We start from the raw sequence: 26,030 nt of genomic DNA, 5'->3' as shown, positions 1-26,030 counted from the left end.
CCTTCCTTCTCTTTCTGTTGTTTCTCCACTCCGTGAATTATTTTTTAAGTGCGCATCTTCCTAGTTTGAAATTAAATGTTTTGAGAGATGTGCCCCAGAACCCCAGGCTGAATAAATTTAAGTGATGTTACACATTTAAAGAAAATTGCCGATTTTATTGTCATCTGTGCTGGCGAGGTGTCGTGGAATCACTGTTGTGATGTTGATTGCTTTGTGATAAACGATTGTGCAGGGTTGTTGGGGTAATCAACGACGTTGGCCCTTTTGAAGGCCAAACTAGACAGGACACTGGAAGAGCCTGTATGGTGTGGTGGTTCGAGTGTCCGTCTAGGGCCGAGAGATCTTGGTTCAGATCCCCAGTGAGCCATGAAGATGATTGGGTGACCTTGGACCAGCCGCTCTCTCCCTCTGGCTAACCTACCTTCTCAGGGGAGTTGTGATGATAAAATGAAGGGGGAGAGAAGAAGAAGAGTTGTTTTTTATTTGCCAATTTTCTCTACCTTTTGAGGAGAATCAAACCTGCTTATAGTCTCTTTCCTTTCTTCTCCCCACAACAGACACCTTGTGAGGTAGGTGGGGCTGGGAGAGCTCAAAGAGAGCTGTGACTAGCCCAAGGTCACCCATCAGGCTTCATGTGTAGGAGTGGGGAACCAACCCAGTTCACCAGGTTAGATTCCGCCACTCGTGGAGGAGTGAGGAATCAAACCCAGTTCTCCAGATTAGAGTCCATCGCTCTTAACCACTACACCACACTGGCTCTCATGATGTACTTTTGTGAGCTCCTTGGAGAAAGACACCATAAAAATGTAATTGATGGATCTGGGCATATACCTTCCTAAGTGTTTTTTTAATTATTTGTAAATGTCAACCAGGGCCACAGGACAGAGGGAGGGCGGTTCACTCTTCCCCCCTGTACCCCTTTACCAATTTCCATTCAACCTATGAGCTTCTACTTGCTTTGCTGAAAGAAACGTGAATGTTTTGCTCAGTGTTGATAGAGGGGGCTGATTCAGTTTGGGAAAAGTGCAGCGGGATGGAGGGATTAAAGTTTGCAGTCCTGATTTGAATACCCCCCAGCTATTTATCAGTAAAGAATGTTAGGAAGAGTAATTTGTTTGACCCTGAGAGGAGTTAAAATCACTCTTGCTCCAAGCTCTTGGTGATGAGGGTGCTTGGTGCGTTCTTTGGTTGACACTTCCCTCTTCCTCTCTGATGTCATTGGATTCTTCTACTGTCCAAGTTGCTCCAGAGCAGGACGCTGAATTTTCTTTCTTGCATTCCTCTTGAAGTCACCTTGTAATGTGATAGCTAACATGCCCTGACCTGGATGGTCCAGGCTAGCCCAATCTCATCAGATCTCAGAAGCTAAGCCCTGGTCAGTATTTGGAAGAGAGACCATCAAGGAAGTCCAGGGTTGCTACACAGAAGCAGGCAATGGCAAACCACCTCCGAATGTCTCTTGTCTTGAAAACCCTAAGGGGTTGCTATAAGTCAGCAGCAACGTGACGGCACTTTACACACACACACACACACAATGTGTTCATGGTATATGGCTTAGGTAACAAACTAGCAAAGAAAAATGAGCTGAAATTAGAAATGCCACCAGTCCCAGTGTTATCTTAGCTATGAACATAGCCTCAACCCCCTCCATTTGTATTATGGGGAAATAATGCTGGCCTACCTTAAAGGGCTGTGGTAGGGACTGCCGAGCAAAGGTACGTGAAATACTTTGAAAGCTGAAGGCGGTCTTATTATGGCATTCTCTACATAAAGAAATACTCTGTACTGGCTCAGAGGCATTCTTGCCTTGAGTTTTCCCTCACATGCTCCAAGATCATAAGAACATAAGAAAAGCCCTGCTGGATCAGACCAAGGCCCATCTGGTCCAGCACTCTGTTCACACAGTGGCCAACCAGGTGCCTCTAGGAAGCCCACAAACAAGATGACTGCAGCAGCATCCTGCCTGTATTCTACAGCACCTGATATAATAGGCATGCTCCTCTGATACTGGAGAGAATAGGTGTGCATCATGACTAGTATCCATTTTTACTAGTAGCCATGAATACCCCTCTCCTCCATGAACTTGTCCACTCCCCTCTTAAAGCTTTCCAAGTTGGCAGCTATCACCACATCCTGGGGCAGGGAGTTCCACAATTTCACTATGCGTTGTGCGAAGAAATACTTCCTTTTATCTGTTTTGAATCTCTCATCAAGCATCAGCTTTGAAACCACACGCCAGGGCTGAGCTTTGGCAAGGTCCTGCCCCATTTGCAAGCCCCTGTAGGTATCATCAGAGAGACAGAGATGGGCATAGACATTTCCCCCCTCAGGCCAGAACTTTTATGAGTTCTGTCTTTTAAAGAGTTAATAAAGACACCCCGGCGGGTGCCAATCTCGTAGCTTTAGCAAGCTTTAATCCGTAGGCTTGATTACCTTCTAACCTTTGGTTGCCTGACGTGGAGGGAGGGGGGCTCCACAGCGGCTTTCGTGGCCTGGTGCCCGGCCAGGGCTTAAGGGGAACTTGTTCTGCGAGAGAGAAAAGCAGAAGGATGGGCTTCGCCGATAATACAGCGACAGGGCAGGGCAGCTCTTGAGTGCTGTGGAAGTGGACGCATGAATACACATGACCATATGACGCAGCCTTATTCCGAATCAGACCCTTGGTCCATCAAGGTCAGTATTGTCTACTCAGGCTGTCTGTGGCTCTCCAGGGTCCCAGACAGGGGTCTTTCACATCACCTACTGCCGTGTCCCTTTAACCGGAGATGTCAGGGATTGAACCTGGGACCTTCTGCATCCCAAGCAGGAGCTCTAATGCTGAGCCACAGCCATGCCCCGGCAGCCCTCTTGCAACCGCCTTGCTGTCACTTGCACTTCCTAGCCATGCTTCTGACAGGTTCCCCCAGCTACTGGGCCTAGAGGTGGAAGCAGGGCCAGTGTGGTGTGGTGGTTTTGAGCGGTGGACTCTGATCTGGAGAACTGGGTTCGGTTCCCCACTCCTCTACATGAGCGGCGGACGCTAATCTGGTGAACTGGAGTTGTTTCCCAACTCCTCCACATGCAGCCAGCTGCGTGACCTTGGGCTAGTCAAGTTCGCTCTGAAGTCTCTCAGCCCCACCTACCTCACAGGGTGTCTGTTGCGGGGAGGGGAAGGGAAGGTGATTGTAAGCTGGTTTGAGTCTTCTTTAAGTGGTGAAGAAAGTCGGCATATAAAAACCAACTCTTCTTCTTTTTCTTCATGCATGGGCACACTGGGAAGTTGCCCGGGGGCCCCACGAGCATAGGGGCCCCATGCTAATCTATGCATGTTGTGACTTGCTTATTTAGTATGTGTTTCACTAAAGATAATGAACTAAAGATAATGAATTAATGTGAATTTGGGTTTGGATTTGGATTAAGAATAAATGCTGAAGTATAATGTAAGAAAGGACGTGTTCATGATGGAAGCACCAAGAAATAGATCTTTAATTTTATCGACTATTTGCATTTTTATTCCTGTGCATGGTTGTGTGGGTAGGGGCGCCAGAGCACTGCTTTGCCCGGGGGCCTCTAATGCTGTTAAGACAGCCCTGGGTGGAAGGTGGTGTAGCATAGTGGCGAAGAGACGGAGCTGCAGTCCTGGAGGTTATTGGTTCAACTCTCATCTCAGCTGCTAACTTGCTAAGTGGTTGTAGTTGAACCATTCTCTCTCCTTCTCTCAGCCTCAGGCCCCCATCTACAATAAGGATATAATGCTAATTGGACTCACAATAATGGATTTAAATTGCGGGTGGAAAGGTACCAGCTGGATATTAGGGGGAAATCTTTTTACAGTAAGAGTTGTTCGACAGCTGAATCAACTACCTCGGGAGCTCCCCCTCACTGGCGGTCTTTAAGCAGAGGCTGGACACGCACTTGTCAGGGATGCTCTAGGCTGATCCTGCATTAAGGAGGGGGTTGGACTAGAAGGCCTGTTTGGCCCCTTCCAACTCTATGATTCTATTGGCCTATCTTACAGGGCTGTTTTACGGACTATCTTGATGCTGTACATGAAGTCTTTCTTCTGAACACTCAAAGTGGTATACGTATACTACATGTTTTTATTACCTTTCTAACACTGTTTCTATGGCAAGGCCATTTGTCCATGGCTACCGCTAAAGCACCACAGGTAACCTGTGGAAGTTTGGGCTTTCCATGCAGCCATTCCCTCTCTCTTAGGGTCTCCCGCTGATGGTGACAGCACAGGAATGTAGGGTTGCCTACCTCCAGGTGGGGTCTGGAGATCTCTCGGAATTACATCTCCAGACTACAGAGATCAGTTCCTCTGGAGAAAATAGCCGCTTTGGAGGGTGGAGTCTATGGCATTGTACCCTGCTGAGGTCCCTCCCCTCCCCAAACGCCACCCTCCCCAGGCTCCGCCTCAAAATCTCCAGGTATTTCCCCAGCCACAAGTTGGCATTTCTTAAAGGAAGTACCTACGGGATCTGTTTTACCTGCAGCACAAGGGCACTCCAGGGCTGGCCTCCAGGGCCTGAAGTGCAGAAGTGGTCTTGGGACTGGCCGGACGCATGACTTGGGCGGCAGAGCAGGAGGGTGAGGCAGGACAGGCCTCCTCGCCTGGAAGAACAATGGTGAGGGTAGGGGTCACAGGCAAAGGGAAAGCAGGGAGAGCAAGAGAGAGGGGGTAAGGTGGGGAGAGCAAGAGAGAAGGCGTAAGGTGGGGAGAGCAAGAGAGAAGGGGGTGAGGCGGGGAAAGCAAGAGAGAGGGGGTAAGGCGGGGATTCCACCCAGCTGAGATGGATCAGGGCTGGGGAGGGGTTTAGTGCAGCAGAAGAGGGGGGATGGGTATCAAGGGAAGAGACACCAGTTGCTCAAAGAGGAAGATGGCTAGTGAGTCAGAGCAGCTCGGCTGGACCCTATAGTCAGGGGAGTCGGGACCTTCAATTGAAGAGGTGTACCCCCATTCTGAGGCCAGGCGACAACTCCCGAGACCACCGCAGAGGAGAAGGGGTTGGACCAGGACAAGGGGCAGTGGCACAGAGTGGTGGAGATTGTGGGCCCCGCCCTTGGCAACCCCCACCTGCCACCTCCACCTGGTTGGTCCAGTGGCCCGCCTTTGCTGCGGCCGCCTGTCCTGGGAAATACCAGGCTCGCCAGCCCAAGGGTAGGAGAACAGGAAGCAGCCAAACCAGAGGAGAACAGGGGAACCATGGCCGATTTCCACTGTGGAAGGTCAGAGTCCAGAATCCCCAGGGTTGCCGCCATGGATTACACTCAGTTCGGCCAGTGGTTGGCTGAGCATCAGGAAAGAGTGCTACGGTTTGGTGCAGTGGCAACAGGAGTTGCGGGTATATATGCCAAGAGACCTGTGTCAGGTATTGGAGAGAAGGCCGCCTGCTGGTGGCACCAGATCCACAGCGCCCGGGCACCTGGAGGCACCTGGCAGGCAAGAGTCGGGACCTTCAGTTGAAGAGGCTCAACCCCCTTCTGAGGCCAGGAGATGACCCCCAAGACCACGGCAGAGGGGGTTGGGCCAGGCACGGGACAGCGCCACATCTTCTTTGGTGTAGGGAGAATTTTGAGGGACATTAAAAGGATTTCAGAAACATTACCAAAACATCTGCTTGCGGTATCATGTATCTCTCGTCTAATTTTTTTTTCTTGAAATACCATTTTTTGAAATACTTTAAAAAAATAAAACGTTTATTTTTGTGTGTGTATTCAGTGGGGTGTGTTTTTTCTTTCCCTTGGTCTGTGACCACACTGTGACCCCTGAGAATAGAAGTTGCAGATCGGAAGTCACTGGCTCCGAATTACAGTGGTTGATATACTCCAATTTAAATAGAAATGTCCTCCATTTAAAATATGGTTCATTTACCGGTCAAACAGTCCTTACTCCCTTTAATTGAATTAAGATGGGCAAATGAGGGATATGTGCAGTCTAGGGAGGGGGGAAACTCGTTCACAAATATGGTACTCCTTCCTTAGATGGTGTAAAATGAATCGATTAGAGGCATGTCAGAGCATCTTTTACACACACAACTCTCAGGCTGAGAACATTTCATAAAAGTGGAAATTTAAATTATAGGGGAGTTCAAATTAGATTTTACAATTACTCTTAATTTTATGAGAGTTTTTCCCCCCCTGCTTTTGGAGGAAGGGAAGTGACTAGGACTTGAGTGGTTCTTAGATCTAGGATAATTTTTTTAAATAACTTGCACATTTCTTAAAACATACCCATATATTTTTCATCTCACTGAATCCCAGTGGCAGCCACACCAATAGAAGGGAAGGCAGCGAAGAGAGTTTCAATTTTTCAATCTTAAAATGAAAGATTGTATACACAGATCTTGAAAAAGATAGAAAATATCCAGGCAGTCTTCATTTATTCCATTCCGTGTTACGTTTTAGGGTCACAGAGAGCTGTGGATGTCTGTAAAGGCTTTCAGATCTTGTCTCAAAATCTCTGCAGCCGGTTGCTGGAGCTCAGCTGAATACAGTTTTGAAAAATTGACTCAAAGCCTGTTTCCATCCCAGGGAACTGGGCTAGGAAACCACATTCTAATTTATTCTCCCCTATCCCAAACCAAGTCACTTTGAGTAAAAACATCTGACAGGTGCTTCCAGAAGACACCTAGACTTGGTCTTAGGAAAACAGACTCATGAAATCTATGGGAGAAGGAAGAGTAACCTTGAAGGCCACTGTTGCAAAGAAGATGCCAAACTAGAAGAGGAGCAGGAGGAGGAATTGTTTTATACCCCGCTTTTCTCTACCGAAAGGTGTCTCAAACACTCACCTTCCCTTCCCCCTGACAACAGACAACTTGTGAGGTAGGTGGGACTGAGAGAGTTCGGAGAGAACTGTGACTAGCCCAAGGTCACCCAGCTGGCTTCATTTGGAGGAGTGGGGAATCAAACCTGGTTCTCCAAATTAGAGTCTGTTGCTCTTAACCACAACACCACACTGGCTGTCCAGCTTGGATGCTTGGCATGATCCATTGGTGCACTTCTCATATTCTTATGGAATTCCTGGGCTGAGAGGCATCCAGCATGCCCTCATGATACTGACACCACTTTGATAGTGTACTTAAGATAACTTGTCCAGTTGATCTAGAAGCTTTCTTTGGATTATAGGAGGCAGGAGTGCTGAGCACATTAAGCACTTCGCAGTAGTCCAGCCGCAAAGTTACGAAGGCATGGAGTAACAGTGTTGTCTGCCATCTCCCTAAATAGAGCTGGAAAACGGCGCTCCTTTCCAACTTAGTATCCAAGCTGGAGCTGGACTGGGAAGGTGGAGCCGCTTTATCATGACTTGAGTTCCATCGTGGAACCAAAGGTGGTGTTCACAGGAATCCCAGGAGGTCTTTCTTCCAGGCACTGAGTAGACCAATTCCTGCTTATTCAGGAAGGTTGTTCATTCAAGGGAGTTTTACCTGAGGTTTGTTGCTGGCTGGACCCATGCTTTCCCATTGGGAATTTCTGCACCAGTAGTCTCCAAGCTCAAATCAAGTCCCACCCCCTTAAATGCTGCTTTTTAATTGGCTTACTTGTAGTGCTTACTGTGAGAGAAAATCCCCCCCAAAACCCAATTGCCACATAAAAAAAGCATTTTAAGAACAAAAAAAAAAAAAAAACTGGAGCAATCTGAAAGGAAACACGGGGAGAGAAATCCACGGCTCAATTTTAAAAAGTGTTTCTTATGCTCAGAAAGAGCTCCCAGGAAGCAGGAAGTATTTCAATCCCCGCCTCTGTCAATGCTGCCTTGTAATTGGCTGTGAGCGAAACCAAGCTTGAGTGTCCTGCACTTTGCCTTATGCTCGGAGATTTCACCCGGGCTTTGCTCAGGGAAGATGGAAGAGTCGGGTTAACAGAGGAATGGGAAGACCCAGACATTGCGAGGGCTGGGCACAAGGTCATCTCTAATGGAGGGAAAACTCATGCATAAATCCAAGGAACAACCGAGACAGACCAGGAGCGAATGGGAGGTTGCACAAACAACCTAAGACTGCTGCATCCCGTGTCTTCAGATCACACCCTGGCTGGATCCTAGAGCCTAGCCGCCTGGAGGCACGAGCCCGTTGATCAGGCAAGGACAGGCTCCCAGTATGAATACCTGGTCTATCCAATCTGCAGGCCACATACCGCCTGCCAGCCCCACCCACCACCTGATGGTGGACATCAACTTTTGTGGCTGGTGACAATTGTACCCAGCAGTCTTATAATTTTTTCTCCTGGATACGTGAACAAGAATGGTGAGGTTGGCAGGAATGCTGTCAGTTCAATTTCTTGACGTAAACCATCAATTCCATACTCAAGGAGTGCCATTTATTTCCAAAGATGGCTCTTCAAGGACATCAGGGCACCCACAGAATAAGACAGTGACCCTTTTTGGAAGAAGTCAGCAACGCTGTAGAACTCCTTTTGAATTTATTCTGGTCTTATTTTGGAAAGTTGGCCTGGTGACCCCCTCTTAATATGACAAAGTATTTCATTGCCAGCAACTTGGAGGAAAAGGCTAGATTGCTTCGGTAAAGTGAGAAATACCATTTTACCAACATTTTTCAGGCAAACCAATAGTTTTTGTATTAAAAAACACGGATACTGTTGTGGGTCAGAATGTCACTATTGGTGACTGGGCAGAGGTTATTCTATCCACCCCCTGTCAGTCGTTATGATTCCAGTCTCTCAAGAAATGGCATGCCTTCAAGTCCCAATGGATCTTTGAGACATGGGTTGCTTTCACATGAACACATGAAGCTGCCTTATACTGAACCAGACCCTTGGTCCATCAAGTCAGTGTTGTCTACTCAGACCGGCAGCGGCTCTCCAGGGTCTCAGGCGGAGGTCTTTCACATCACCTACTTGCCTAGTCCCTTTAACTGGAGATGCCGAGGATTGAACCTGGGACCTTCTGCATTCCAAGCAGATGCTGTATCACTGAGCTACAGCCCCGCACCTTGTGCAGCTGACCCCTTAATGGAGTGGATGGGGCTGTTTATGCTACAGGTCAGTTTAGTATTGTGGTTCAATAGTTAAGTAGCCCAAGGGTAGACTTCACCCCAACATTTTAGTTTCATGCTTTTAAAAAACTTGGCTTAAGATATTGATTTAGGTACACATGGCTTGCCTTCGGTTTTATTCAGATTTACGTATTCTCATGAAGTATCACAGATTAAATACCATTGACCAAAGTTCCATAGCTTCTCAAAATTTCTTTCCCGTGGATTCTGGTTCATGTTTTCAGGAACAACAAAAGGGGGGGATTAAACTCAACCAAAATGTTGAATCCAAACCAAAGAGGTTGAGCTAGAAAATACTAAAATTGCAAATATATAAATTTTAATAGGGTGCACAGTAAAGTTAAAAACATAAGGCGTATATCATAGGTGAGTCATTCACAGTCAATAAATACATGAAACTCATACTACTTTGGTCATTGTAAGATTTTACATTAAATGTGTATGAATTTCATGTACGGTATTTATTGACTGTGAATGACTCGCCTATGATATAGGCCTTATGTTTTTAACTTTACCGTGCACCCTATTAAAATTTATATATTTGCAATTCATGTTTTCAGTAGCCAGTCATCAAAGGTTAAGTAATGAATAAGAGATCCTGTGATGCACATGTGTGTGTGTGTGTGTGTGTGACGTAACCCTTCACGTCACCAGTGTTTTATTGTGCTAATGATACGGTAATTTCTTTTGTCAGTATGTAAACAGGTGTATTTAGATAAAATACGAGACACTGTGGGCATCACATCTCTCAGGGTTCCTACTTAGCACTTTGGCTCAGGGGATGTGGAGGGTGGCGGGAGAGGCTGAGCGTCAACTGGCAAAATCCTCTCCTTTAATTGTATGACAAATCCGATTCCTGGACTGGGGCAAGAGATGCACACAAATGGTGTGGCCATTAATTTTCTGATGTGGGGCGGGGGGGGGAGTCCTATGGAGAGGCCAGATGGCTTGGCAAGAACTTGTCATCCTGACCGTTGCAAACACGTCCAACTGGAGGAAAAAAGAAGATTGGATGGCGATTTCACAGATTTTTTCATTAGTTAATCTGCACTAGAGAGGCTTCAAAGATTCCATCAGTTTAGTCACTGGGCACGTGTGGAAATTCCTGGCACATTGCGCTAAAGCCGATTTCCAGTCCAAGCTACAAAGCCGGGCCTCAGTTTGGCAAGCGCAGGGGGAGCAGGGCAGGAGTCGTCGGTCAGCCAGACGCATGAATGTTCCCACCACGTTCCTCAGGTGTAAAATTTGTTCTGTTAATCTGTTTCAGTTTAGATCAGCTTCCAAAGTTTGTGCTTTATTGTTAATTAGTATTACAGCTTAGGCGAACTATGTAAACAAATGGGGATAAACCGCATCTGGACTGTGGGGATTGAAGGCAGGGCCAAGTCAAAAGGCACTCACCGTCGCTTGCACTGTTTTCATCCTGCCCTTCTGAAGGCCATACTGCACCTATACATACCACCTAGCTAATGCCATGGATTAGCATGATGCTGTGGAGAGACAAGCCCATGCTAGTCTCCACTGCCCAGTGGGTTAAATGGCCCCATGCGCCAAAGCGGCCAAGGACCAAAGAAAGATAGCAATGATGCAGAGAAGCAGTCACAGCCAAGCAGAGGTGGCTGTGGCTCAGTGGTAGAGCATCGGCTTGGCGGGAAGAAGGTCCCAGGTTCAATCCCCAGCATCTCCAATTAAAGGGACTAGGCAAGTAGGCAATGTGAAAGACCCCTGCCTGAGACCCTAGAGAGCCACTGCCGGTCTGAGTAGACAATACTGGCTTTGATGGACCAAGGGTCTGATTCAGTATAAGGCAGCTTCATGTGTTCAGAACAAACAAGGCACCAAACAGCAAAACAACTGGAATAATTCAGGAAGCCAAGCAGTTTTTCTCTAGGCATATTGAAAGTGTTACTTGCAACGCAGATGTCAAAGTTAGAGAATATTCAATGCAGGCTAGTTGAAAGAACTGGAATCTCATAGTGGATCGCCTGAATATGTGGTCTGGACTTGCCCTTTAATGTGTTATTATAGAATGGTATGTCCTCACCTGGACAGCCCAGGCTAGCCCAGGCTGGTCAGATCTTGGAAGCTAAGCAAGGTCGGCCCTGGTTAGTATTTCTATGGGAGACCACCAAGGAAGTCCAGGGTCGCTACGCAGAGGCAGGCAATGGCAAACCACCTCTGAATGTCTCTTGCCTTGAAAACCCTACGGGGTCTCCATAAGTCAGCTGCAACTTGACAAAAAAAAGATGATACCAACCCTGTTCATCATCATTCATATACAATTCTTAGGGGCATTCAGAGCACTTAAGAGAGCCAGCGTGGTGTAGTGGCTAAGAGTGGGGGTTTGGAGCGGTGGAGTCTGATCTGGAGAACTGGGTTTGATTCCCCACTCCTCCACATGAGCGGTGGAGGCTAATCTGGTGAACTGGGTTGGTTTCCCCACTCCTACACACAAAGCCAGCTGGGTGACCTTGGGCTAGTCACAGCTCTTTCAGCCCCACCTACCTCACAGGGTGTCTGTTGTGGGGAGGGCAAGGGAAGGGGATTGTAAGCTGGTTTGATTCTCCCTTACATAGTAGAGGAAGTCAGCATATAAAAACCAACTTTTCTTCTTCCTCTTCCTCTTCTTTTTCTTCTTCTACCGGGGCTGTGGTGCTTAGGTTGAGAGAAGGTGGCTTGCCTCAGACTACCTTGTTTGTTGGCTAATGTGAGATTTGAACCAGAGACTTCCTGGCTTAAAGCTCGCCTCACACACTTGGTCAGAGCTGGAGATGTACAAATGCATTCACCTACACCCCCCCCCCCCAAGGAATTTCACTAAACTTATCATAATTATTTTGGGTTCCCTCAAAATCTCTGGGAAGTTTTGCCTGAGGAGGACCCCTTCCCCTTTCCTATTCACTTTCATTTATCTGTTTTAAAAACGTACATCCTGCCATTCTATCACAAATGTGGAATTCAGGGCAGCTATATTTAGACTGCAGCTTAGACTGAAATAATTCAAAACACAAAGTGTATGTTAAACACAAAATTTAAAACAACAGGTTAATGGCAGTAGAATACCAATAAGCCCTGCAATAAAACATAACCGTTTAGAACAGCGATTAAAACTATTCAAGCAGCAGATAAAATTGCAAATATAATAGCAGACAAGGCAGTTGTAGCAATAGGCATGCAACCCAGGCCTTTTGGGACTCGAAAGATCATCATTAGCACTTTGAATTGGACCTAGAAATAAGTCAGTAGCCAGTAAAGCCGGAGTGACGCTGGCATTATTTGTTCCTTGAAGCAGGTCTCATTACAGTTCTTCCAGCTGTGTTTTGAACTTCTAGACAGTCTTCAAAGGCAGCCCTACGTTCAAGACGTTGCAGTGGATATTACCAAAGCTTGCGTGACTGAGGACTGGTCCACCCACTTTAGGAATAGCCACTGCTAGCGCACCACTGCTTGAATGTACAAATTCTTAGCCACGGCCACAATCTGTTTCTCTGTCAACATATTTTCCCCCAAGATGCAAACCTGATCTTTAAGGGAGAGTGGAAGCTTGTCCAAAATCTATTCCCAGTTCTGCCATATCATTGGTCCATAGTACATCTTTCTCCTCTGGGTTATGGCTGTTTGGTTAGAATTTGACCTGACAATACCGAGGGACAACCTAGGGATGTGAAACTCCCTTCTATTAAGACATTAAAAAAAAAAAAAAGATCCTCTTGACATCTGTTCAGACCTGTCAGGAACTCCCACCTTCGCATCTAGTTTCTTTTATGCACAATTTCAGGAGTGACACCAGCCTCTCCTTTACCTGAGAGATCAGAAATCTCATAAGACTCTCCTAATGGGTTTCATCTTTTCTTCTTCTGTGCATGTTTTCATTGACTTCCAAATCTCTATCCAACTTTCCCTCTTAATTCAGACAAATATAGAACCTACATATTTTTAAAAAGTCTACTAACAAAAGCGAAAAGAATACCGGGAGGGTCATTTATCATCTTCTTGGCTAGTCCCAATGCTGCTTTCACCTTTGCAAACAGATGTACTAAATAATCATCCAGAGCAATCTGTGAGTTCCTTTCATGTTATTAATTATTAAAGGCCTTCTCAGCCTTCTGTTTGGATGATCTTGGCACCACTTTAAGCGTTAACAGTAAATTTATTTTTAATTAAATCTGTGCATTGAGAATCAAAGGGAGAACTCCTGCAGGCCGAGCAGAACGCAAGTGCCGCCGTGGGTTACGATCAAGGGCCTCCTAATGCTTCTGAAAGCCGTTACGAGCTGCGGTTCATTGTCTGTGTAACTTACCATTAAGGAGCTGTTGTCCTTCGGAGAGCATCCATATTGGATGAGGTTGGCGGTCTTAGTGGCGGCTTAATTTCAGAATTGTCTTAGGGTGCATTCAGGCTTCCAGTTAAACCAACATGGATGTGGAATACTTGGGGGCGGGGGGGGGAGGATCTTTAACATGTCATCCGCCATATAATCATGGGTGGCATGGCCTATTTCCAGACCACAATGAAGTTGTCTAGTGAATGCTTCAGTCCAGACTGCAACACCATGTCACTTTTCAGCAGATGTTGGCAAGCATTTTTCAGAACCTGTTGCGTTGTGGTTAACGACGGATGAGATTTGATGCATCCAAACCCAGTGGAAAATGTTGACTCGGGTTGGTTGCAACATGAGGTTGTGGAGCACATGTTTCGCATATCAAGGGTCCCAGGTTCAACCCCTTGCACCTCCACATCAGAAGTAGGAGGTGTTGGGAAAGATCTTTCTGCGCCTGAGATCCTGGAGAGCCACTGCCAGAGATAACATGGTGCTGGATAAATCGGTGGCCTGACTTTATCTAAAACAGTTTTGTTTTTAGACAAAAATAATAAGTAGGCCTGTAGGATCTATTGATAAGTCATCTTTATAACTAATTAAATTGCCCTTGCTGTGGATGCCTTTTTGAGAAAGTAAAGGAAGTTTGTGATAACTTAAAAATTTGATTTTTAAATAGCTGTCCACTTCTTGTTTAGGGTTGCCAGCTCCAACTTGGGAAATACCTGGAGATTTTTGGGACAGAGTCTGAGGAGGACGGGATCTGGGGAGGGGAGGAACTTCAATGCCATAGAGTCCAATTGCCAAAGCAGCTATTTTCTCCAAGTGAGCTGATCTCTATAGGCTGGAGAGTAATGGCCTATGGCTAAATGCAAATAAAACCATTCATATATCATACTATAGACTGGAGATCCATTGTAATAGCAGGAGATCTCCAGCTAGTGCCTGGAGGTACATATGTCCTTGTATTCAAACAATATTCTTGTTTGAATAAAAGGATATTTGTAATACTTTCTTGTTCCTATTGTAATACCCCACATCCAAATGGAAATAACTTGGGAAAATAAGAAGCGTAACCTTCAGCCCCACTAGTGAACTCTTATCAGTGAAAATTTACTCTCCCAGAACTAATGAAGGCTACAATTCTATGGGTGCTTTCTTGGCAGTAAGACTTGTTGAGCTCAATAAATAAACGTCCACGGGATTGAGCCGCCTAGCTAGCAGCCTGAGCAGCAGTCGGCAGTGACGCAGCCAATGTTAAGAATGACACCGCGACTTACAATATAGCAATTCAAGATCCCCTTTTTGTGTTAATTTGAACTGGGGCCTATTGTGTCCGGGACGCAATTAACCTTCCGGTAACACAAGTGATACTTTGAAACCCTCCAATGCCAAAGGGAACCTCCCCGAAAGGGCCACAAAGTCTCTTTATTTTTGTTTTTGAACTGATACTTCCAGCTCAGGATTTTGTGACATTCGCCCAAAGGGAAACACCGGTCCCCTTCGATCACACTGTGCGTCCATTGTCTCAACTGTCAGGGCAGTAACGTGCAAGACTGTTTGCATAGCGTGCCGGCTTTGTCCGGGTCAGTTCCAGTCTGTGGCTTGTAGAAATGAAAAACATGCCCTGGTCGGGACAAGAGCCGGGTCAACAGCTGGCAAAGGATATGGCAATCATTTATATAAATATGCTTTCTCGAGCCCGCAAAAAAACAAAATAAAACCCCCAACCCAACAGCTGGGAAGGGTTGAAAGTAGCCCGAAGGCTGGTTAGTTCCCTTCCAGATGGGGAGGTTAGACTGAGGCTAGCCAGACTGCTCCACATAGACTTCCGATTTGCATTAGAAATGAAAAGAGTGGAGGAGAGGCAAGAGGAAGCGAAGCTGCAAGCGTGTTTGCCCTGTTTTCCACCTAACTTAATCAAATAAGCAAGGCGTTTCCGAGACGGAAGGCTTGCATTGATTTGGTATTCACGCTCGGTTTTGTGAGCTTATCATGGAGTCTGGCGCGTTCCTTTCCCGTTCAGAGGGGAAGCACATGCTTCCCACATGAGTCTTGAAGGGTAACCTCATGGCCATCTCGAAGAATTGCTTGAGAATTGCATCTTTAGTACCCTGGTGTGGACGACATCTTTGAAGGGGGTCATCATAATTGCAACCGTTCTGTTTGGCCTGAGATTTGAAGACAGGAGAGCACAGTCTACTCCAGTCTTTTGCCTGCTGGCACAAGTATGTACTTGATCACTTCTAATGGTGTAGTGGTTAAGAGCAGTGGTTTGGTGGACTCTAATCTGGAGAACCGGGTTTGATTTCCCACTCCTCCACATGAGCGGAGGATGCTAATCTGATGAACCAGGTTGGTTTCCCCACTCCTCCACATGAAGCCAGCTGGGTGACCTTGGGCTAGTCACAGTTCACTTAGAGCTTTCTCAGCCCCACCTACCTCATAGGGTATCTGTTGTGGGGAGGGGAAGGGATTGTAAGCCAGTTTGATTCTTCCTCAAGTGGTAGAGAAAGTCGGCATGTAAAAACCAATTCCAGGATCAGAGGTGCTGTGGAACACAGGCAGATTAATGTTGCTGCAGTCGACTTGTTTGGGGGCTTCCTAGAGGCACCTGGTTGGCCACTGTGTGAATAGACTGCTGGACTTGATGGGCCTTGGTCTGATCCAGCAGGGCTTTTCTTATGTTCTTATGTTCAACTCTTCTTCTTCTTCTAATGGAGACTCAGACTGACTGGACAACAGCCATTTTTCCTCCTGTGATCACTGTAAGATCATATATCATGGAAGTCAAACTGATTTTTAAAAAAATCTGGTATTACTTCAGGTCCAGAGGAGTTAGGATAGCTTGCCTTTCATAGGGTGAATCATCATTTTGTATCTTGTTCAAGCCAAAGCGTTACATTTTCAGTTTCAAGGGCTTGTAACGCTGTACCCTACACAGATCTAGGTCCACCTTGCCAATCTATAGGAGCCATGACCATCCCAAGTTCCAGAGGTGCCATCCATCTATGAGCAGGACTCACAGGCTGAGCCTGCCAAAGAGATAATTTCTGTTTCTAAGGTATCCCTTTTGTCTTCTCTCTCGCATTCTGGTTTAGTGCATGTGTGCCAGTCTGAAAGACTGTGGGCCACTTCATGTATCGGAGGATAAGTTCTAGTTTTTGGTAACGGCTTGTTTGTTGTATGGTGATGTTTTTTAATCCTAAATGGCCTCAAGCAGGTCTCTGAAGAGATGGCATAGAAATATCCTAAATAAACATTTCCTCTTCAAGATATGGATCAGATATAAACACCTGTTGGAAACAAAAACTCCACTGTGGATTTCATCTCAAGAAATGTTAACTTTGCGCCCACTGAGACCAGATCAATTCATAACTTATCAACATCTTCTGAGATGGGATGGTACAAAATGTTTACTTAAAAAATATGAAGAAGTTAAAGACTCACTATCTTGGTTTCAATATCATCAAATTAACTCGGTTTATCTACAAGATTTGAAAACAGGTTTTTTAAAGACTAAATCAACTTTGCAAAAAAACTTGTTGGATACAAATGACCACTTAATATCTAAAATGTATAAACTATTGCTTGAACTTGATTGTGAACAAGACCGAATTAAACCTACCATGATCAGTTGGGCACAAATGATGGGACATGATATAAACTTGCAAAAATGGGAGAGATTGTGGACAAAAGACTTGAAACTGTTATCTTCGCAACTATTAAGCGAAAACATCTATAAAATGATGTACAAATGGTACTTAACACCTAAGAAATTAGCAATGTTATCTCCCTCAATGTCACCAAACTGTTGGAAATGCAACAAGGAAATTGGTTCGTTTTATCATGCTTGGTGGACTTGTGAAAAAGCTAAGAAATTTTGGGAAATGATATATAATGAAATAAGGGTGGTTCTACAACAGAATATACCTAAAACACCTGAAATGATGCTTCTCAGTATGGTGCCAGACCAAATCTTTACTTATAGAACATTTTTGATATATGCCACAACAGCGGCTAGACTGATATATGCAGCTAAATGGAAGTCTGACGAGATACCAGAAAAAAAAAAGACTGGATAAGTAAAATGCTGGAAATGATGGAGATGGCTAAACTTACAGCTTTTATTAATGAAAGTGATAATGAACAATTTTTGGGGGAGTGGGAGGCGTGGAGAATATACTGTGAAAGTTATTTCTCATTAGGTCAATTTAAAAGTTATTCCTTAATATAATCCCTAATTTGAACTTCTTATTATAGATATTTTAGAATATTTTAGAATGTTATATGAACTGGATTTGATAATATAAGATAAATAAGATAAATATAATGTAAATCTACAAATGAGGATTACAAGTTGGCAAAAGTATATACAAATTAAATGCTAGACAGACTAGAGTGAAGGGGAAATCCCCTTTTTTTGTAATAGATAATTGTCTTTGTTTTCTACTCTGTTTAAATTTATAAGAATTATATGATGGAAACTGATTTAGTTTGTAATAAATGAGAAAATAATAAAAAAATTATTAAAAAAAAAGAAATATCCTAAATAAACCAATAAATGTCTTCCACCAAAGTATATGTGTGGGGTGACCACGATCACACCTGGAGGGGGAGACATGAAAGTACACAGTTCAGACATGCCCAGAAGGTGAAATTGGCATCAGCTTTGCGGGTAGGCATTTGTTAGTTAGGGTTGCCAGGTCCCTCTTCGCCACCAGCGGAAGGTTTTTGGGGCAGAGCCTGAGGAGGGTGGGATTTGGGGAGGGGAGGGACTTCAATGCCATGGCGTCCCATTGCCAGAGCAGCCATTTTCTCCAGCTGAACTGATCTCTATTGGTTGGAGATTAGTTGTAATAGTAGGAGATCTCCAGCTAGTACTTGGAGGTTGGTAACCCTATTGTTAGTGTATGTTGCTGTCGTCGTATTCTCTTGTCACGCACGTTTTGTGCTGTTTAAACCTTGTAAATTGTCATGGGGTCAGCATGCAGAGAGGCAGTCTAGAAACCTTTTAAATATATATGTTTCTCAAAGATTTAGAGGTGGATTAGGTAACAGTTCCATTCCCCCTGTGCAGAGGAAATATGGCAGCTACAGTATGTTAGATGTTCTCCAACATTTTCACCTTCAGGGGTACAGGGATACACTACCTTCAGGTGTGGTATAGTGGTTAAAGAGCGGTGGACTCTAATCTGGAGAACCGGGTTTGGTTCCCCACTCCTACACATGAAGCCAGCTGGGTGACCTTGAGCTAGTCACAGTTCTCTCCAAGCTCTCTCAGCCCCACCTACCTCACTGGGTGTCTGTTGTGGGGAGAGGAAGGGAAGGAGATTGTAAGACGGTTTGATTCTCCTTAAAAGGTTGAGAAAATCGACATATAAAAACCAACTCTTCTTCTCCAAGGAAACTCTGCAGGTCTGCCACAGAAGCATTGCAGCAGGTTCTGGGGCATGTTCAGGGTGCACACTTTGGAAATCTGGCAAGGTGGTTTAGAACATTCCTCACATAGCTGTTCATTATGGGGGGAGATGAGCCGTGATGATTCATCTGTCTTTCAGGGACGCTTATTCACCATCTATTGCTTTCATGAGAGGAACCGATTTTCCAAAGACCTCCAGGGCTCCCCAGAACACAGTTTAGAAAGCACTGTGCAAATTGCACAGTCAGCCTTGCCCTTCCAGGTTCCTAGAGGGACAGGTTTATTTTGCGGCTGTGGAAGGCTTTAGGAAGATTTCTTCCCCCACCCTTGAAACTAGTCTAAATAATGCTGGGAAAATATTTTCAGCTGTTTCCATTTATACATTGCCTCTTCCTGGATTCCAAAGAGTAATCCAACACACTTAACTATCTCCTGTCCCAGACATCCCATTATCTGGGAACGTGCTGAGATCCTCAATATCTTCCCTGGGTTAGGCTCTCTCCATTAGAAGACGACGCTGGTGTCGCATCAGGCTGGCTCAGTTCCTTCCTTAGGAGTGGCGGAACCTGAGACGCTTGTTGGCTTGTCGCATTCCAGGAATAGCACTTTCCTTGAACATTGTTCTCCATTATGATGCTATTCAGGGACAAAGGCAATGTTGGGTTTTTTCATATTTAAGTTTTGCTTCTTTGCTCGAAGAGCATCACTCTGCATGTCTTCCATCTCCACATTCTAGGCCTAAAAAAAAAAGGTAAAGGTCCCCTGTGCAAGCACCGGGTCATTCCTGACCCATAGGGTGACATCACATCCCGACGTTTCCTAGGCAGACTGTGTTTACGGGGTGGTTTGCCAGTGCCTTCCCCAGTCATCTTCCCTTTACCCCCGCAAGCTGGGTACTCAAAGTTGGTACTTTGACCAACCTCGGAAGGATGGAAGGCTGAGTCAACCTTGAGCCGGTTACCTGAAACCAACTTCCGTCGGAATCGAACTCAGGTCGTGAGCAGAGCTTCGACTGCAGTACTGCAGCTTACCACACTGCGCCACGGGACTCTTATTCTAGGCCTAAGAGTGTTAAATTTAGCTTCCTAGGAAATACGTGCTTAGTCTTCTTTGTTTCCCTCCCCCAGTAACCATTTACTAAAATTCCTTATATTGCTTATTATTAGAGCACTAGGTAAATGCCCATTGTCATGATGACAGGTGGGATATCTATATACAAGACAAAATTTGTATTTCCATCTAGATGCATCTCTACTTCAGATAGGGTCCCTCTTTGCCACCGGCAGGAGGTTTTTGGGGTGGAACTGAGGAGGGCAGGGTTTGGGGAGGGACTTCAATGTCATATTGCTAAAGCGGCCATTTTCTTCAAGTGAACTGGTCTCTATCTGCTGGAGATCACTTGTAATAGCAGGAGATCTCCAGCCACCACCTGGAGGTTGGCAACCCTAACTTGAGAGAGCAGTGCTCCCCTCCATCAGCCTGGATGGGACCATCTGCCGCAGAGCTCTTTCCCTTGCAGAACCTTCTTCTCTCAGTGGCCGTCCATTAAGTAAGCAATGCCATATGCAGCAGGAAAGCAGCTGGTTCTTGTGCTATGAACTCTTCAAAATCAGGCTACCCACAAACAAGGATGGGATCGCGACATATTCAGGGAGGACTCCCCCGATATGCAGAAAAACAAGACTTGGTAAAGAACCCCCCCCCCCAACCAAAAAATGCCCTAAAGCGGACAGGTAGGGTTGCCAACCTCCAGGTACTAACTGGAGATCTGCTATTACAACTGATCTCCAGCGGATAGAAATCAGTTCATCTGGAGAAAATGGCCGCTTTGGCAATTGGATATGGCATTGAAGTCCCTCCCCTCTCCAAACCCCACCCTCCTCAGGCTCCGCCCCAAAAACTTCCCACCAGTAGCGAAGAGGGAACTGGCCACCCTACCGGAACTGGATGGCCCAGGCTAGCCCAATCTCATCAGATCTTGGAAGCTACGCAGGGTCAGCCCTGGTTAGTTATTTGGATAGGAGGCCACCAAGGAAGTCCAGGGTTGCTACACAGCGCCAGGCAATGGCGAACCACCTCTGAACATCTCTTGCCTTGAAAACCCTCTGGGGTCTCCATGAGTCGGCTACAACTTGACAGCGCTTTCGGCCACCAGTGAGGAGAGGCCTACTGTGTTGAGAGCAGGTGGGAGTTAGTTAAAGCGAAAAGCAGGGAGAAAAAATCAACCTGCTAAAATCTGTAAGAGCTAATAGGATCGTGGAGCAGGAAATTTTAGTGGTAGGAGTAATTTCTAGTTTGTTCCCCTTTCTTCCAGTGTCTTGGGAGCCATCAGCTGTTTTTGTTTTTTTAATTGTCTACAAGATTGTTTCTGAGTCTGCTTGTGAGCCTTCTCCTATCTGCAGAGCGACAGACTGAAGTTCTGTTTTTTAGGTAAAGGTAGTCCCCTGTGCAAGCAGGGAGGGGCTGTGGCTCAGTGGTAGAACATCTGCTTGGCATGCAGAAGGTCCCAGATTCAATACTCGGCATCTCCAGTTAAAGGCACTAGGCAAGTAGGTGATGTGAAAGACCCATGCTTGAGACCCTGGAGAGTCACTGCCAGTCTGAGTAGACAATACTGACTTTGATGGACCAAGGGTCTGATTCAGTATAAGGCAGCTTCAGATGTTCACTGGATCAATCCTGACCTATGGGGTGACATCACATCCCAACGTTTACTAGGCAGACTATGTTTACAGGGTGGTTTGCCATTGCCTTCCCCAGTCATCTACACTTTACCCCAGCAAGCTAGGTACTCATTTTACTGACCTCGGAAGGATGCGAGGCTGAGTCAACTTGAAACAAACCTGGTGGCTGGAGATCTCCCCCTATTACAACTGATCTCCAGCCGATAGAGATCAGTTCCCCCAGAGAAAATGGCCGCTTTGGCAATTGGGCTCTATGGCATCGAAGTCCCTCCCCTCTCCAAACCCTGCCCTCGGCAGGCTCCGCTCCCAAAATCTCCAGGTATTTCCCAACCCAGAGCTGGCAACCCTACTCCATTGGAATCCAAGGTGGAAAATACTGTGCCCCATTCAGCAAAAGTTCTGGCAATGCGGCCTTAACATGTATTAATGCCCAAGTCATGTGAATGAAGGCTATGTTCTACGCACGTTTCTGTTAGAGCAAAGCTCATGTGACAGACTTGCTTCCAAAGAAACGTGCATAAGATTGGCAGGCATGTGTATGGATGAACACCGCCTTCTTTCCTCCAGCAGCCTACCCTCGCTTCCTCTTGCCAATGAGCCGGCACAGGAGGTCATTTAAAACTACCTGATGAACATCCTTCCACCTGACACTTAGACCCTGAAGTCATAACCCCTTGACCCCGAAGGTTACAGGTCCTGTGCTTTTTTATCCAGCTTGATTCCTTGGTATCCACCCACTTCCCTTTCAACATTATAGCCTTGTTATATAAGAAAATTGGAAACACCATCGAAGGCTTTTCTGGAGGCCGAACTCTTCAGCACTGCAATAACATCTTGCTTTTATATAAAAAGAACAGAACAAGTTGGATCTTCAGGTTGTCTTTGCCAGGCCGTTCTGGCCCTTTTTACTGTTAATCTGCTTTCTGTTTTGCGTTGGTCAGCTGTTATTTTTCTGTGAAGAAAATGGTAGAAGTCGAATATGGATTCCTCAGATGCCTTACCCCAAAGATGTCAGAGATCAATATAAAGACCAGAACCACGCATATATCTGATGAGATACTAAAACTGTTCTTTGTTTTTTCTACTTCAGACAGCAGGTGATCTATCTTTGGTGGCCCTGCTTTGATTGCTTCCACCATCTAGGGCTGCCAATCTCCAGGTGGTGGCTGGAGATCTCCTGCTATTACAACTGATCTCCAGCCAATAGACATTAGCTCCCCTGAAGAAAATGGCTGCTTTGGCCATTGGACTCTATGGCAGTGAAGTCTCTCCCTCTCCAGACCGCGCCTTCCTCAGGCTCCGCCCCAAAATCTCCAGGTATTTCCCAACCCAGAGCTGGCAACCCTACCACCATCTGGGGTTAGATAGGTGGTTAATCTGTCTCTCTCTATTGGTGTCTTCCACCTATGGGTGAAGACTTTTGTTTGGCTCGGCATACCCCCAATAATGGTTATTGGCCACCTAACCGATTTCTGGAGCTGTATGTTTATGTGTTTTTATTTAATAGTTTATAGTGTTAAATGTTGTTTTTAATTGTTCAGAAGTTTTCATGTTGGCTGCCTTGGGGACTCTAATTGGCTGGAAAGACAGCATTAAAATGTTTTAAATAAATAAATAAAATATGAAGGAGGGTGGGGTATGAACATTATTCCCATCATGAAAAGAAGTGATTTTATATAGAAAGCTAGTGCATGTGGAGAGGATCAGAACAGAACTCTTCTTTTGCATCTGATTTTTTCTCTGCAAACATTCTTTTATTTTCAATATGGGGAAACCTAGATCACCAGAAGCAACCAGTGGGTCTTCCAGTGGGAGAGCCAGTGTGGTGTAGTGGTTAAAGAGTGAGGACTCTAATCTGGAGAACTGGTTTTGATTCCCCACTCCTCCACATGAGTGGCAGACTCTAATCTGGTTAACCGGGTTTGATTCTCCTCTCCTCCACATGAGCGGTGGACGCTAATCTGGTGAACTGGGTTGGTCTCCCCACTCCTACACATGAAGCCAGCTGGGTGACCTTGGGCTAGTCACAGTTCTCTCCAAACTCTCTCAGCCCTACCTACTTCACAGGGTGTCCTATGTGGGGAGAGGAAGGGAAGGAAATTGTAAGCCACTTTGAAACTCCTTGAACGGTAGAGAAAATCGGTGTATAAAAACCAACCTTCTTCACTAGGCAGACAAAATAAATGCAAAGTTACTTCAGGAACATCTTCAACACTAGATTGTTTCTAGTGAGTAGCCATGTTAGTTTGTAGTAGGAGAACAAAATTCAAGTCCAGTAACATCTTGCTGACCTACAAAAATTTCCAGGGTCTGCACGCTTTCATTAATCAAAGCTCACTTTGTCACATATCTGATGACGTGAGCTTTGACTCACAAAAGCCTGAGCCCTGGGGAAGTTTGTTGGCCTCTAAGGTGGTACTGGACTCGAATTTTGTTCAGCACTAGAGTATTTTGCTTCTCAACGGTCTACCCTCTTCAGTTTTCTCCCTGCTTAGCTTGCTGTGTGAACAGGACAGAATTGTGGTATGCTGCTGCAGAAGTTACTTCTGGAGTGAACTACTTCTGTTCACAGGGATAATGTAGAACCCGTGCGTGGTGGGGGTGGAAAGTGTCGTCAAGTTGCAGTCAACTACTGGCGACCCTGTGGGGTTTTCAGCGCAATAGAGGTGGTTTGCCATTGCCTGCCTCTGTGGAACAACCCTGGACTTCCTTGGTGGTCTTCCCATTCCAATACTGACCAGGGCCGACCCTGCTTAGCTTCCAAGATTTGATGAGACTGGGGTAGCCTGGGCCACCCATGCTTAGGCCATGCTTTTTTTACTGGACATATGTGAGCTGGAAAAATGTTGTGGTTCCTAGTCTGAGTGTAACACAGTGGGCAGAAAGTGCACGGGCCTTTGTTTTTAATAGCTCAAAACAGCCTGAGACCTTGTAGAGCTGCTGCCGGTCTGAGTAGACAATACTGACTTTGATGGACCCAGGGACTGATTCAGTAGAAGGCAGCTTCGTGTGTTCATGTGAATCCCCAGATAACATGTTCAGCTGCATCCCCCTGATTAAGAGACCACTCTGAGTTGATTTTCGAAGGAATCGCTCGCACTGTGGACACCTCTCTGTCGCTCCGACTTCCAGAGTTCCCTACGGCCAAGCCGCAGGTGGGAGGAGGCATCAGCATTGCCACGCGAGCCGTGCAGAATTTGCCCCTGTTTTGAACTTTGGCGCATTTCGAGTCGTTTGGGAAGGCAACATTGGGAACCGCAACGGGAAGCGAGAGGGAAGACAGAACGCTGCAAATGTGTGCCCCTTCCCAGCTGGAGTTTTGGCAAAGCGGCGCTCCTGCTGTTCAACGGTGGTGACCTCGTTGCCGATGATTTAGTAACTGTTTCACAAACATTTCCTCACTCTGTGTGGCTTGATATATTCCCCATTCTCAACCTCTCGGCAGAGGCTCTCAGCCGCTGAGGCCAGCCCGGCCTTTGTTTACAGCTTTTCCGGAAATTTTTTGCAGAGCAGAAACTTTCTCTTCTTCTGGTGTTTTATATTTAAGTCAACACTTTTCGTTGGTTTATTTGTGCAAACAAGCTATTTGGGTAGAAGGTATCACAGCCGATCCAAATGGAAACAAGCTCCCTTTCTAAAAATACTGCAAGGGTCGTGTGAACCAGCTTCAAAGTATCTGGAGTCGTGGACTTTTAAAGGACCTTTTACGTTTGCGGGCTGGTTTTTTCCATAATATTCCAGTCCTGTGTTTTTCCTTAACTTTTTATTCCCACAATGGTGTCTCTAGAATAGAACGTGGAAGTTAAAAGGCTGAAAAAACAGGAAGAGACCCCCCTTTTTAAAAATCACATATATCATTGTTAAAAATAGCAATTTTTGCCCAGTGTGTGTGATTTGTTCTAAACTCTTCTTATTTAAAAACAAATTCAGGATGTAGAATTGTATTTTTAGGGCAATTCAGGACCTGCAGGCAACTTGTACATGATCCTGGAGTGGATGGGAGTTAGGTTTGGTGCTGATATCCAGTCTTGTGAATATTCCAACGTGATGTGATTTTACCATGTCAGCCTGTCTGTGATGCTCTTTGTGCTGTCAGTGGTTCTGTACAGATGAAATAAGGAACTGGTTTTCAGACTCCTTTTCAGAATTTAGCTGATGGGGGTGGGTGGCTGAGTGGGAATGAGAAACCCAGGGGTGGGGCCAGGGCAGAAACTGGCGAATAATAGGTGGAGTTTGGCAGATGCTTTGCAGACCATCGGTGGAGCCTAATCTCATCCAGGGTCTACACAATTTTAGTGAAAATCAGGTTAAAAATCAAACCGATGAGACTTGGGCCTTGTTCTCAGATAAATCATAGAATTATAGAGTTGGAAGGACCACCAGGGTCATCTAGTCCAACCCCCTGCACAAGGCAGGAAATTCACAACTACCTCCCCCCTCCACACCCCTAGTGACCAGAAGATGGCCAAGATGCCTTCCCTCTCATCATCTGCCTAAGGTCACAGAATCAGCATTGCTGACAAATGGCCATCTAACCTCTTCTTAAAAACCTCCAGGGAAGGAGAGCTTACCACCTCCTGAGGAAGCCTGTTCCACTGAGGAACTGC

General features: G+C 45.8%; 1 protein-coding gene across 1 annotated transcript in view; it reads left to right on the top strand.

Annotated features, from left to right (window-relative positions):
- BCAS3 (BCAS3 microtubule associated cell migration factor) overlaps positions 1-26,030 on the top strand; it is a 698,169-nt gene that overhangs the window by 467,983 nt on the left and 204,156 nt on the right. The window lies entirely within an intron of this gene.

Source organism: Euleptes europaea, chromosome 19 (assembly GCF_029931775.1).
Source record: "Euleptes europaea isolate rEulEur1 chromosome 19, rEulEur1.hap1, whole genome shotgun sequence".
Classification (NCBI taxonomy): domain Eukaryota; kingdom Metazoa; phylum Chordata; class Lepidosauria; order Squamata; family Sphaerodactylidae; genus Euleptes; species Euleptes europaea.
This window is presented reverse-complemented; position numbering and strand designations above follow the sequence as displayed.